The sequence below is a fragment of the Salvelinus fontinalis genome, chromosome 6 (assembly GCF_029448725.1).
Source record: "Salvelinus fontinalis isolate EN_2023a chromosome 6, ASM2944872v1, whole genome shotgun sequence".
NCBI lineage: Eukaryota > Metazoa > Chordata > Actinopteri > Salmoniformes > Salmonidae > Salvelinus > Salvelinus fontinalis.
In genome coordinates, this window is record NC_074670.1 from 17,628,575 (window position 1) to 17,641,092 (window position 12,518).

Genomic DNA, 12,518 nt, shown 5'->3' on the forward strand with positions numbered 1-12,518 from the left:
TATACTGTACTAGAGACAGGTGTTACACTGTGGTGTACTATACTGTACTAGAGACAGGGGTTATACTGTGGTGTATTATACTGTACTAGAGACAGGGGTTACACTGTGGTGTACTATACTGTACTAGAGACATGGGTTACACTGTGGTGTATTATACTGTACTAGAGACAGGGGTTACACTGTGGTGTACTATACTGTACTAGAGACAAGGGTTACACTGTGGTGTACTATACTGTACTAGAGACAGGTGTTACACTGTGGTGTACTATACTGTACTAGAGACAGGGGTTATACTGTGGTGTATTATACTGTACTAGAGACAGGGGTTACACTGTGGTGTATTATACTGTACTAGAGACAGGGGTTACACTGTGGTGTACTATACTGTACTAGAGACAGGGGTTACACTGTGGTGTATTATACTGTACTAGAGACAGGGGTTACACTGTGGTGTACTATACTGTACTAGAGACAGGGGTTACACTGTGGTGTATTATACTGTACTAGAGACAGGGGTTACACTGTGGTGTATTATACTGTACTAGAGACAGGGGTTACACTGTGGTGTATTATACTGTACTAGAGACAGGTGTTATACTGTGGTGTACTATACTGTACTAAAGACAGGGGTTACACTGTGGTGTATTATCCTGTACTAGAAACTGGGGTTACACTGTGGTGTATTATCCTGTACTAGAAACTGGGGTTACATTGTGATGTATTATCATGTACTAGAGACAGTTGGTTATACTGTGGTATATTATACTGTACTAGAGACGGGTTACACTTTGGTGTATTATACTGTAATAGAGACAGGGGTTATACTGTGGTGTACTATACTGTACTAGAGACGGGTTACACTGTGGTGTATTATACTGTACTAGAGACAGGGGTTACACTGTGGTGTATTATCATGTAGTAGAGACAGGGGTTACACTGTGGTGTATTATACTGCACTAGAGACAGGTTACACTGTGGTGTATTATACTGTACTAGAGACAGGTGTTACACTGTGGTGTATTATACTGTACTAGAGACGGGTTACACTGTGGTGTACTATACTGTACAAGGGACAGGGGTTACACTGTGGTGTACTATACTGTACTAGAGACAGGGGTTACACTGTGGTGTACTGTACTAGAGACAGGGGTTACACTGTGGTGTACTATACTGTACTAGAGACAGGTGTTATACTGTGGTGTACTATACTGTACTAGAGACAGGTGTTATACTGTGGTGTATTATACTGTACTAGAGACAGGGGTTACACTGTGGTGTACTGTACTAGAGACAGGGGTTACACTGTGGTGTACCATACTGTACAAGAGACAGGAGTTACACTGGTGTATTATCCTGTACTAGAGACAGGGGTTGCACTGTGGTGTATTACATTGTACTAGGGACAGGTGTTACACTGTTGTATACTATACTGTACTAGAGACAGGGGTTACACTGTGGTGTATGATACTATACTAGAGACGGGTTACACTGTGGTGTATTATCCTGTACTAGAGACAGGGGTTACACCGTGGTGTATTATACTGTACTATAGACAGGGGTTACACTGTGGTGTATTATACTGTACTAGAGACAGGGGTTACACTGTGGTGTACTATACTGTACTAGAGACAGGGGTTACACTGTGGTGTATTATACTGTACTAGAGACAGGGGTTACACTGTGGTGTACTATACTTTACTAGAGACAGGGGTTATACTGTGGTGTATTATACTGTACTAGAGACAGGGGTTACACTGTGGTGTATTATACTGTACTAGAGACAGGGGTTACACTGTGGTGTATTATACTGTACTAGAGACAGGTGTTATACTGTGGTGTACTATACTTTACTAAAGACAGGGGTTACACTGTGGTGTATTATCCTGTACTAGAAACTGGGGTTACATTGTGATGTATTATCATGTACTAGAGACAGTTGGTTATACTGTGGTGTATTATACTGTACTAGAGATGGGTTACACTTTGGTGTATTATACTGTACTAGAGACAGGGTTTACACTGTGGTGTATTATACTGTACTAGAGACAGGGGTTACACTGTGGTGTATTATACTGTACTAGAGACAGGTTACACTGTGGTGTATTATACTGTACTAGAGACAGGGGTTACACTGTGGTGTATTATACTGTACTAGAGACGGGTTACACTGTGGTGTATTATACTGTACTAGAGACAGGGGTTACACTGTGGTGTATTATCATGTAGTAGAGACAGGGGTTACACTGTGGTGTATTATACTGCACTAGAGACAGGTTACACTGTGGTGTATTATACTGTACTAGAGACAGGGGTTACACTGTGGTGTATTATCCTGTACTAGAGACATGACTTACACTGTGGTGTATTATACTGCACTAGAGAAAGGGGTTACACTGTGGTGTATTATACTGTACTAGAGACAGGGGTTACACTGTGGTGTATAATACTGCACTAGAGACAGTGGTTACACTGTGTGGTGTTTTATACGGTAATAGAGACAGTGGTGTATAATACTGTACTAGAGACAAGTTACACTGTGGTGTACCATACTGTACAAGAGACAGGGGTTACACTGGTGTATTATCCTGTACTAGAGACAGGGGTTGCACTGTGTTGTATTACATTGTACTAGGGACAGGTGTTACACTGTGGTGTACTATACTGTACTAGAGACAGGGGTTACACTGTGGTGTATTATACTGTACTAGAGACAGGTTACACTGTGGTGTATTATACTGTACTAGAGACAGGTTACACTGTGGTGTATTATACTGTACTAGAGACAGGGGTTACACTGTGGTGTATTATACTGTACTAGAGACAAGGGTTACACTGTGGTGTATTATACTGTACTAGAGACAGGGGTTACACTGTGGTGTATGATACTGTACTAGAGACAGGTTACACTGTGGTGTATTATACTGTACTAGAGACAGGGGTTACACTGTGGTGTATTATACTGTACTAGAGACGGGTTACACTGTGGTGTATTATACTGTACTAGAGACAGGGGTTACACTGTGGTGTATTATCATGTAGTAGAGACAGGGGTTACACTGTGGTGTATTATACTGCACTAGAGACAGGTTACACTGTGGTGTATTATACTGTACTAGAGACAGGGGTTACACTGTGGTGTATTATCCTGTACTAGAGACATGACTTACACTGTGGTGTATTATACTGTACTAGAGACAGGGGTTACACTGTGGTGTATAATACTGTACTAGAGACATGACTTACACTGTGGTGTATTATACTGCACTAGAGACAGGGGTTACACTGTGGTGTATTATCCTGTACTAGAGACAGGGGTTACACTGTGGTGTATAATACTGCACTAGAGACAGTGGTTACACTGTGTGGTGTTTTATACGGCAATAAAGACAGTGGTGTATAATACTGTACTAGAGACAAGTTACACTGTGGTGTACCATACTGTACAAGAGACAGGTGTTACACTGTTGTATACTATACTGTACTAGAGACAGGGGTTACACTGTGGTGTATGATACTATACTAGAGACAGGTGTTACACTGTGGTGTACTATACTGTACTAGAGACAGGTGTTACACTGTGGTGTACTATACTGTACTAGAGACAGGGGTTACACTGTGGTGTATTATACTGTAATAGAGACAGGGGTTACACTGTGGTGTATTATACTGTACTAGAGACAGGGGTTACACTGTGGTGTATTATACTGTACTAGAGACAGGTTACACTGTGGTGTACTATACTGTACTAGAGACAGTTGTTATACTGTGGTGTACTATACTGTACTAGAGACAAGGGTTACACTGTGGTGTACTATACTGTACTAGAGACAGGTGTTACACTGTGGTGTATTATACTGTACTAGAGACAGGGGTTACACTGCGGTGTATTATACTGTACTAGAGACAGGGGTTACACTGTGGTGTACTATACTGTACTAGAGACAGCTGTTATACTGTGGTGTACTGTACTGTACTAGAGACATGGGTTACACTGTGGTGTATTATACTGTACTAGAGAGAGGTGTTATACTGTGGTGTACTATACTGTACTAGAGACAGGGGTTATACTGTGGTGTACTATACCGTACTAGAGATAGGGGTTATACTGTGGTGTATTATCCTGTACTAGAGACAGGGGTTACACTGTGGTGTACTATACTGTACTAGAGACAGGTGTTATACTGTGGTGTATTATCCTGTACTAGAGACAGGGGTTACACTGTGGTGTGCTATACTGTACTAGAGACAGGTGTTACACTGTGGTGTATTATCCTGTACTAGAGACAGGTGTTACACTGTGGTGTACTATACTGTACTAGAGACAGGGGTTACACTGTGGTGTATTATACTGTACTAGAGACATGTGTTACACTGTGGTGTATTATACTGTACTAGAGACAGGGGTTACACTGTGGTGTATTATACTGTACTAGAGACGGGTTACACTGTGGTGTATTATACTGTACTAGAGACGGGTTACACTGTGGTGTATTATACTGTACTAAAGACAGGGGTTACACTGTGGTGTATTATACTGTACTAGAGACAGGGGTTACACTGTGGTGTATTATACTGTACTAGAGACAGGGGTTACACTGTGGTGTATAATACTGCACTAGAGACAGGGGTTACACTGTGGTGTATAATACTGTACTAGAGACATGACTTACACTGTGGTGTATTATACTGCACTAGAGACAGGGGTTACACTGTGGTGTATTATCCTGTACTAGAGACAGGGGTTACACTGTGGTGTATTATACTGTACTAGAGACATGGATTACACTATGGTGTATTATACTGTACTAGAGACAGGGGTTACACTGTGGTGTATTATACTGTACTAGAGACGGGTTACACTGTGGTGTACTATACTGTACTAGAGACATGGGTTACACTGTGGTGTATTATACTGCACTAGAGACAGGTGTTACACTGTGGTGTATAATACTGCACTAGAGACAGTGGTTACACTGTGTGGTGTTTTATACGGTAATAGAGACAGTGGTGTATAATACTGTACTAGAGACAGGGGTTACACTGGGGTGTATTATCCTGTACTAGAGACAAGTTACACTGTGGTGTACCATACTGTACAAGAGACAGGGGTTACACTGGTGTATTATCCTGTACTAGAGACAGGGGTTGCACTGTGGTGTATTACATTGTACTAGGGACAGGTGTTACACTGTTGTATACTATACTGTACTAGAGACAGGGGTTACACTGTGGTGTATGATACTATACTAGAGACGGGTTACACTGTGGTGTATTATCCTGTACTAGAGACAGGGGTTACACTGTGGTGTATTATACTGTACTAGAGACAGGGGTTACACTGTGGTGTATTATACTGTACTAGAGACAGGGGTTACACTGTGGTGTACTATACTGTACTAGAGACAGCTGTTATACTGTGGTGTACTATACTGTACTAGAGACAGGGGTTACACTGTGGTGTATTATACTGTACTAGAGACAGGTGTTACACTGTGGTGTACTATACTGTACTAGAGACAGGTTACACTGTGGTGTATTATACTGTACTAGAGACAGGGGTTATACTGTGGTGTACTATACTGTACTAGAGACAGGTGTTATACTTTGGTGTATTATACTGTACTAGAGACAGGGGTTACACTGTGGTGTACTATACTGTACTAGAGACAGGTGTTATACTGTGGTGTATTATACTGTACTAGAGACAGGGGTTACACTGTGGTGTACTATACTGTACTAGAGACAGCTGTTATACTGTGGTGTACTATACTGTACTAGAGACAAAGGTTACACTGTGGTGTACTATACTGTACTAGAGACAAGGGTTACACTGTGGTGTACTATACTGTACTAGAGATAGGGGTTATACTGTGGTGTATTATCCTGTACTAGAGACAGGGGTTAAACTGTGGTGTACTATACTGTACTAGAGACAGGTGTTATACTGTGGTGTATTATCCTGTACTAGAGACAGGGGTTACACTGTGGTGTGCTATACTGTACTAGAGACAGGTGTTACACTGTGGTGTATTATCCTGTACTAGAGACAGGTGTTACACTGTGGTGTACTATACTGTACTAGAGACAGGGGTTACACTGTGGTGTATTATACTGTACTAGAGACATGTGTTACACTGTGGTGTATTATACTGTACTAGAGACAGGGGTTACACTGTGGTGTATTATACTGTACTAGAGACGGGTTACACTGTGGTGTATTATACTGTACTAGAGACGGGTTACACTGTGGTGTATTATACTGTACTAAAGACAGGGGTTACACTGTGGTGTATTATACTGTACTAGAGACAGGGGTTACACTGTGGTGTATTATACTGTACTAGAGACAGGGGTTACACTGTGGTGTATAATACTGCACTAGAGACAGGGGTTACACTGTGGTGTATAATACTGCACTAGAGACAGGGGTTACACTGTGGTGTATAATACTGTACTAGAGACATGACTTACACTGTGGTGTATTATACTGCACTAGAGACAGGGGTTACACTGTGGTGTATTATCCTGTACTAGAGACAGGGGTTACACTGTGGTGTATTATACTGTACTAGAGACATGGATTACACTATGGTGTATTATACTGTACTAGAGACAGGGGTTACACTGTGGTGTACTATACTGTACTAGAGACATGGGTTACACTGTGGTGTATTATACTGCACTAGAGACAGTGGTTACACTGTGTGGTGTTTTATACGGTAATAGAGACAGTGGTGTATAATACTGTACTAGAGACAGGGGTTACACTGGGGTGTATTATCCTGTACTAGAGACAAGTTACACTGTGGTGTACCATACTGTACAAGAGACAGGGGTTACACTGGTGTATTATCCTGTACTAGAGACAGGGGTTGCACTGTGGTGTATTACATTGTACTAGGGACAGGTGTTACACTGTTGTATACTATACTGTACTAGAGACAGGGGTTACACTGTGGTGTATGATACTATACTAGAGACGGGTTACACTGTGGTGTATTATCCTGTACTAGAGACAGGGGTTACACTGTGGTGTATTATACTGTACTAGAGACAGGGGTTACACTGTGGTGTATTATACTGTACTAGAGACAGGGGTTACACTGTGGTGTACTATACTGTACTAGAGACAGCTGTTATACTGTGGTGTACTATACTGTACTAGAGACAGGGGTTACACTGTGGTGTATTATACTGTACTAGAGACAGGTGTTACACTGTGGTGTACTATACTGTACTAGAGACAGGTTATACTGTGGTGTATTATACTGTACTAGAGACAGGGGTTATACTGTGGTGTACTATACTGTACTAGAGACAGGTGTTATACTGTGGTGTATTATACTGTACTAGAGACAGGGGTTACACTGTGGTGTACTATACTGTATTAGAGACAGGTGTTATACTGTGGTGTATTATACTGTACTAGAGACAGGGGTTACACTGTGGTGTACTATACTGTACTAGAGACAGCTGTTATACTGTGGTGTACTATACTGTACTAGAGACAAGGGTTACACTGTGGTGTACTATACTGTACTAGAGACAAGGGTTACACTGTGGTGTACTATACTGTACTAGAGACAGGTGTTATACTGTGGTGTACTATACTGTACTAGAGACAGGGGTTACACTGTGGTGTATTATACTGTACTAGAGACAGGGGTTACACTGTGGTTTATTATACTGTACTAGAGACAGGGGTTACACTGTGGTGTACTATACTGTACTAGAGACAGCTGTTATACTGTGGTGTATTATACTGTACTAGAGACAGGTGTTATACTGTGGTGTATTATCCTGTACTAGAGACAGGTGTTACACTGTGGTGTACTATACTGTACTAGAGACAGGGGTTATACTGTGGTGTATTATACTGTACTAGAGACAGGGGTTACACTGTGGTGTACTATATGGTACTAGAGACAAGGGTTACACTGTGGTGTACTATACTGTACTAGAGACAGGGGTTACACTGTGGTGTATTATACTATACTAGAGACAGGGGTTACACTGTGGTGTACTGCACTAGAGACAGGGGTTACACTGTGGTGTACTATACTGTACTAGAGACAATGGTTACACTGTGGTGTACTATACTATACTAGAGACAGGTGTTACACTGTGGTGTACTATACTGTACTAGAGACAAGGGTTACACTGTGGTGTACTATACTGTACTAGAGACAGGTGTTATACTGTGGTGTACTATACTGTACTAGAGACAGGTGTTATACTGTGGTGTATTATACTGTACTAGAGACAGGTGTTACACTGTGGTGTACTATACTGTACTAGAGACAGGGGTTACACTGTGGTGTACTATACTGTACTAGAGACAGCTGTTATACTGTGGTGTACTATACTGTACTAGAGACAAGGGTTACACTGTGGTGTACTATACTGTACTAGAGACAGGTGTTACACTGTGGTGTATTATACTGTTCTAGAGACAGGGGTTACACTGTGGTGTATTATACTGTACTAGAGACAGGGGTTACACTGTGGTGTACTATACTGTACTAGAGACAGCTGTTATACTGTGGTGTACTGTACTGTACTAGAGACATGGGTTACACTGTGGTGTATTATACTGTAATAGAGACAGGGGTTACACTGTGGTGTACTATACTGTACTAGAGACAGGTGTTATACTGTGGTGTATTATACTGTACTAGAGAGAGGTGTTATACTGTGGTGTACTATACTGTACTAGAGACAGGGGTTATACTGTGGTGTACTATACTGTACTAGAGATAGGGGTTATACTGTGGTGTATTATCCTGTACTAGAGACAGGGGTTACACTGTGGTGTGCTATACTGTACTAGAGACAGGTGTTATACTGTGGTGTATTATCCTGTACTAGAGAAAGGGGTTACACTGTGGTGTGCTATACTGTACTAGAGACAGGTGTTACACTGTGGTGTATTATCCTGTACTAGAGACAGGTGTTACACTGTGGTGTATTATACTGTTCTAGAGACAGGGGTTACACTGTGGTGTATTATACTGTACTAGAGACAGGTGTTACACTGTGGTGTACTATACTGTACTAGAGACAGCTGTTATACTGTGGTGTACTGTACTGTACTAGAGACATGGGTTACACTGTGGTGTATTATACTGTAATAGAGACAGGGGTTACACTGTGGTGTACTATACTGTACTAGAGACAGGTGTTATACTGTGGTGTATTATACTGTACTAGAGAGAGGTGTTATACTGTGGTGTACTATACTGTACTAGAGACAGGGGTTATACTGTGGTGTACTATACTGTACTAGAGACAGGTGTTATACTGTGGTGTATTATACTGTACTATAGACAGGGGTTACATTGTGATGTATTATCATGTACTAGAGACAGTTGGTTATACTGTGGTGTATTATACTGTACTAGAGATGGGTTACACTTTGGTGTATTATACTGTAATAGAGACAGGGTTTACACTGTGGTGTATTATACTGTACTAGAGACAGGGGTTACACTGTGGTGTATTATACTGTACTAGAGACAGGTTACACTGTGGTGTATTATACTGTACTAGAGACAGGGGTTACACTGTGGTGTATTATACTGTACTAGAGACGGGTTACACTGTGGTGTATTATACTGTACTAGAGACAGGGGTTACACTGTGGTGTATTATCATGTAGTAGAGACAGGGGTTACACTGTGGTGTATTATACTGCACTAGAGACAGGTTACACTGTGGTGTATTATACTGTACTAGAGACAGGGGTTACACTGTGGTGTATTATCCTGTACTAGAGACATGACTTACACTGTGGTGTATTATACTGCACTAGAGAAAGGGGTTACACTGTGGTGTATTATACTGTACTAGAGACAGGGGTTACACTGTGGTGTATAATACTGCACTAGAGACAGTGGTTACACTGTGTGGTGTTTTATACGGTAATAGAGACAGTGGTGTATAATACTGTACTAGAGACAAGTTACACTGTGGTGTATTATCCTGTACTAGAGACAGGGGTTGCACTGTGTTGTATTACATTGTACTAGGGACAGGTGTTACACTGTGGTGTACTATACTGTACTAGAGACAGGGGTTACACTGTGGTGTATTATACTGTACTAGAGACAGGTTACACTGTGGTGTATTATACTGTACTAGAGACAGGTTACACTGTGGTGTATTATACTGTACTAGAGACAGGGGTTACACTGTGGTGTATTATACTGTACTAGAGACAAGGGTTACACTGTGGTGTATTATACTGTACTAGAGACAGGGGTTACACTGTGGTGTATGATACTGTACTAGAGACAGGTTACACTGTGGTGTATTATACTGTACTAGAGACAGGGGTTACACTGTGGTGTATTATACTGTACTAGAGACGGGTTACACTGTGGTGTATTATACTGTACTAGAGACAGGGGTTACACTGTGGTGTATTATCATGTAGTAGAGACAGGGGTTACACTGTGGTGTATTATACTGCACTAGAGACAGGTTACACTGTGGTGTATTATACTGTACTAGAGACAGGGGTTACACTGTGGTGTATTATCCTGTACTAGAGACATGACTTACACTGTGGTGTATTATACTGTACTAGAGACAGGGGTTACACTGTGGTGTATAATACTGTACTAGAGACATGACTTACACTGTGGTGTATTATACTGCACTAGAGACAGGGGTTACACTGTGGTGTATTATCCTGTACTAGAGACAGGGGTTACACTGTGGTGTATAATACTGCACTAGAGACAGTGGTTACACTGTGTGGTGTTTTATACGGCAATAAAGACAGTGGTGTATAATACTGTACTAGAGACAAGTTACACTGTGGTGTACCATACTGTACAAGAGACAGGTGTTACACTGTTGTATACTATACTGTACTAGAGACAGGGGTTACACTGTGGTGTATGATACTATACTAGAGACAGGTGTTACACTGTGGTGTACTATACTGTACTAGAGACAGGTGTTACACTGTGGTGTACTATACTGTACTAGAGACAGGGGTTACACTGTGGTGTATTATACTGTAATAGAGACAGGGGTTACACTGTGGTGTATTATACTGTACTAGAGACAGGGGTTACACTGTGGTGTATTATACTGTACTAGAGACAGGTTACACTGTGGTGTATTATACTGTACTAGAGACAGCTGTTATACTGTGGTGTACTATACTGTACTAGAGACAGTGGTTACACTGTGTGGTGTTTTATACGGTAATAGAGACAGTGGTGTATAATACTGTACTAGAGACAAGTTACACTGTGGTGTATTATACTGTACAAGAGACAGGGGTTACACTGGTGTATTATCCTGTACTAGAGACAGGGGTTGCACTGTGGTGTATTACATTGTACTAGGGACAGGTGTTACACTGTTGTATACTATACTGTACTAGAGACAGGGGTTACACTGTGGTGTATGATACTATACTAGAGACGGGTTACACTGTGGTGTATTATCCTGTACTAGAGACAGGGGTTACACTGTGGTGTATTATACTGTACTAGAGACAGGGGTTACACTGTGGTGTACGATACTGTACTAGAGACAGGTGTTATGCTGTGGTGTAATATACTGTACTAGAGACAGGGGTTACACTGTGGTGTATTATACTGTACTAGAGACAGGTGTTACACTGTGGTGTACTATACTGTACTAGAGACAGGGGTTATACTGTGGTGTATTATACTGTACTAGAGACAGGGGTTACACTGTGGTGTACTATACTGTACTAGAGACATGGGTTACACTGTGGTGTATTATACTGTACTAGAGACAGGGGTTACACTGTGGTGTACTATACTGTACTAGAGACAAGGGTTACACTGTGGTGTACTATACTGTACTAGAGACAGGTGTTACACTGTGGTGTACTATACTGTACTAGAGACAAGGGTTACACTGTGGTGTACTATACTGTACTAGAGACAGGTGTTATACTGTGGTGTACTATACTGTACTAGAGTAAGGTGTTATACTGTGGTGTATTATACTGTACTAGAGACAGGTGCTACACTGTGGTGTACTATACTGTACTAGAGACAGGGGTTACACTGTGGTGTATTATACTGTACTATAGACAGGGGTAACACTGTGGTGTATTATACTGTACTAGAGACAGGTTACACTGTGGTGTATTATACTGTACTAGAGACAGGGGTTACACTGTGGTGTATTATACTGTACTAGAGACAGGGGTTACACTGTGGTGTATTATACTGTACTAGAGACAGGGGTTACACTGTGGTGTATTATCATGTAGTAGAGACAGGGGTTACACTGTGGTGTATTATACTGCACTAGAGACAGGTTACACTGTGGTGTATTATACTGTACTAGAGACAGGGGTTACACTGTGGTGTATTATCCTGTACTAGAGACATGACTTACACTGTGGTGTATTATACTGTACTAGAGACAGGGGTTACACTGTGGTGTATAATACTGTACTAGAGACATGACTTACACTGTGGTGTATTATACTGCACTAGAGACAGGGGTTACACTGTGGTGTA

At 41.4% G+C, this 12,518-nt stretch overlaps 1 protein-coding gene across 4 annotated transcripts in view; it reads right to left on the minus strand.

The window, feature by feature from the left end:
• The window catches only part of LOC129857222 (tyrosine-protein phosphatase non-receptor type 6-like), a 67,502-nt gene that overhangs the window by 14,977 nt on the left and 40,007 nt on the right, over positions 1 to 12,518 (minus strand). The window lies entirely within an intron of this gene.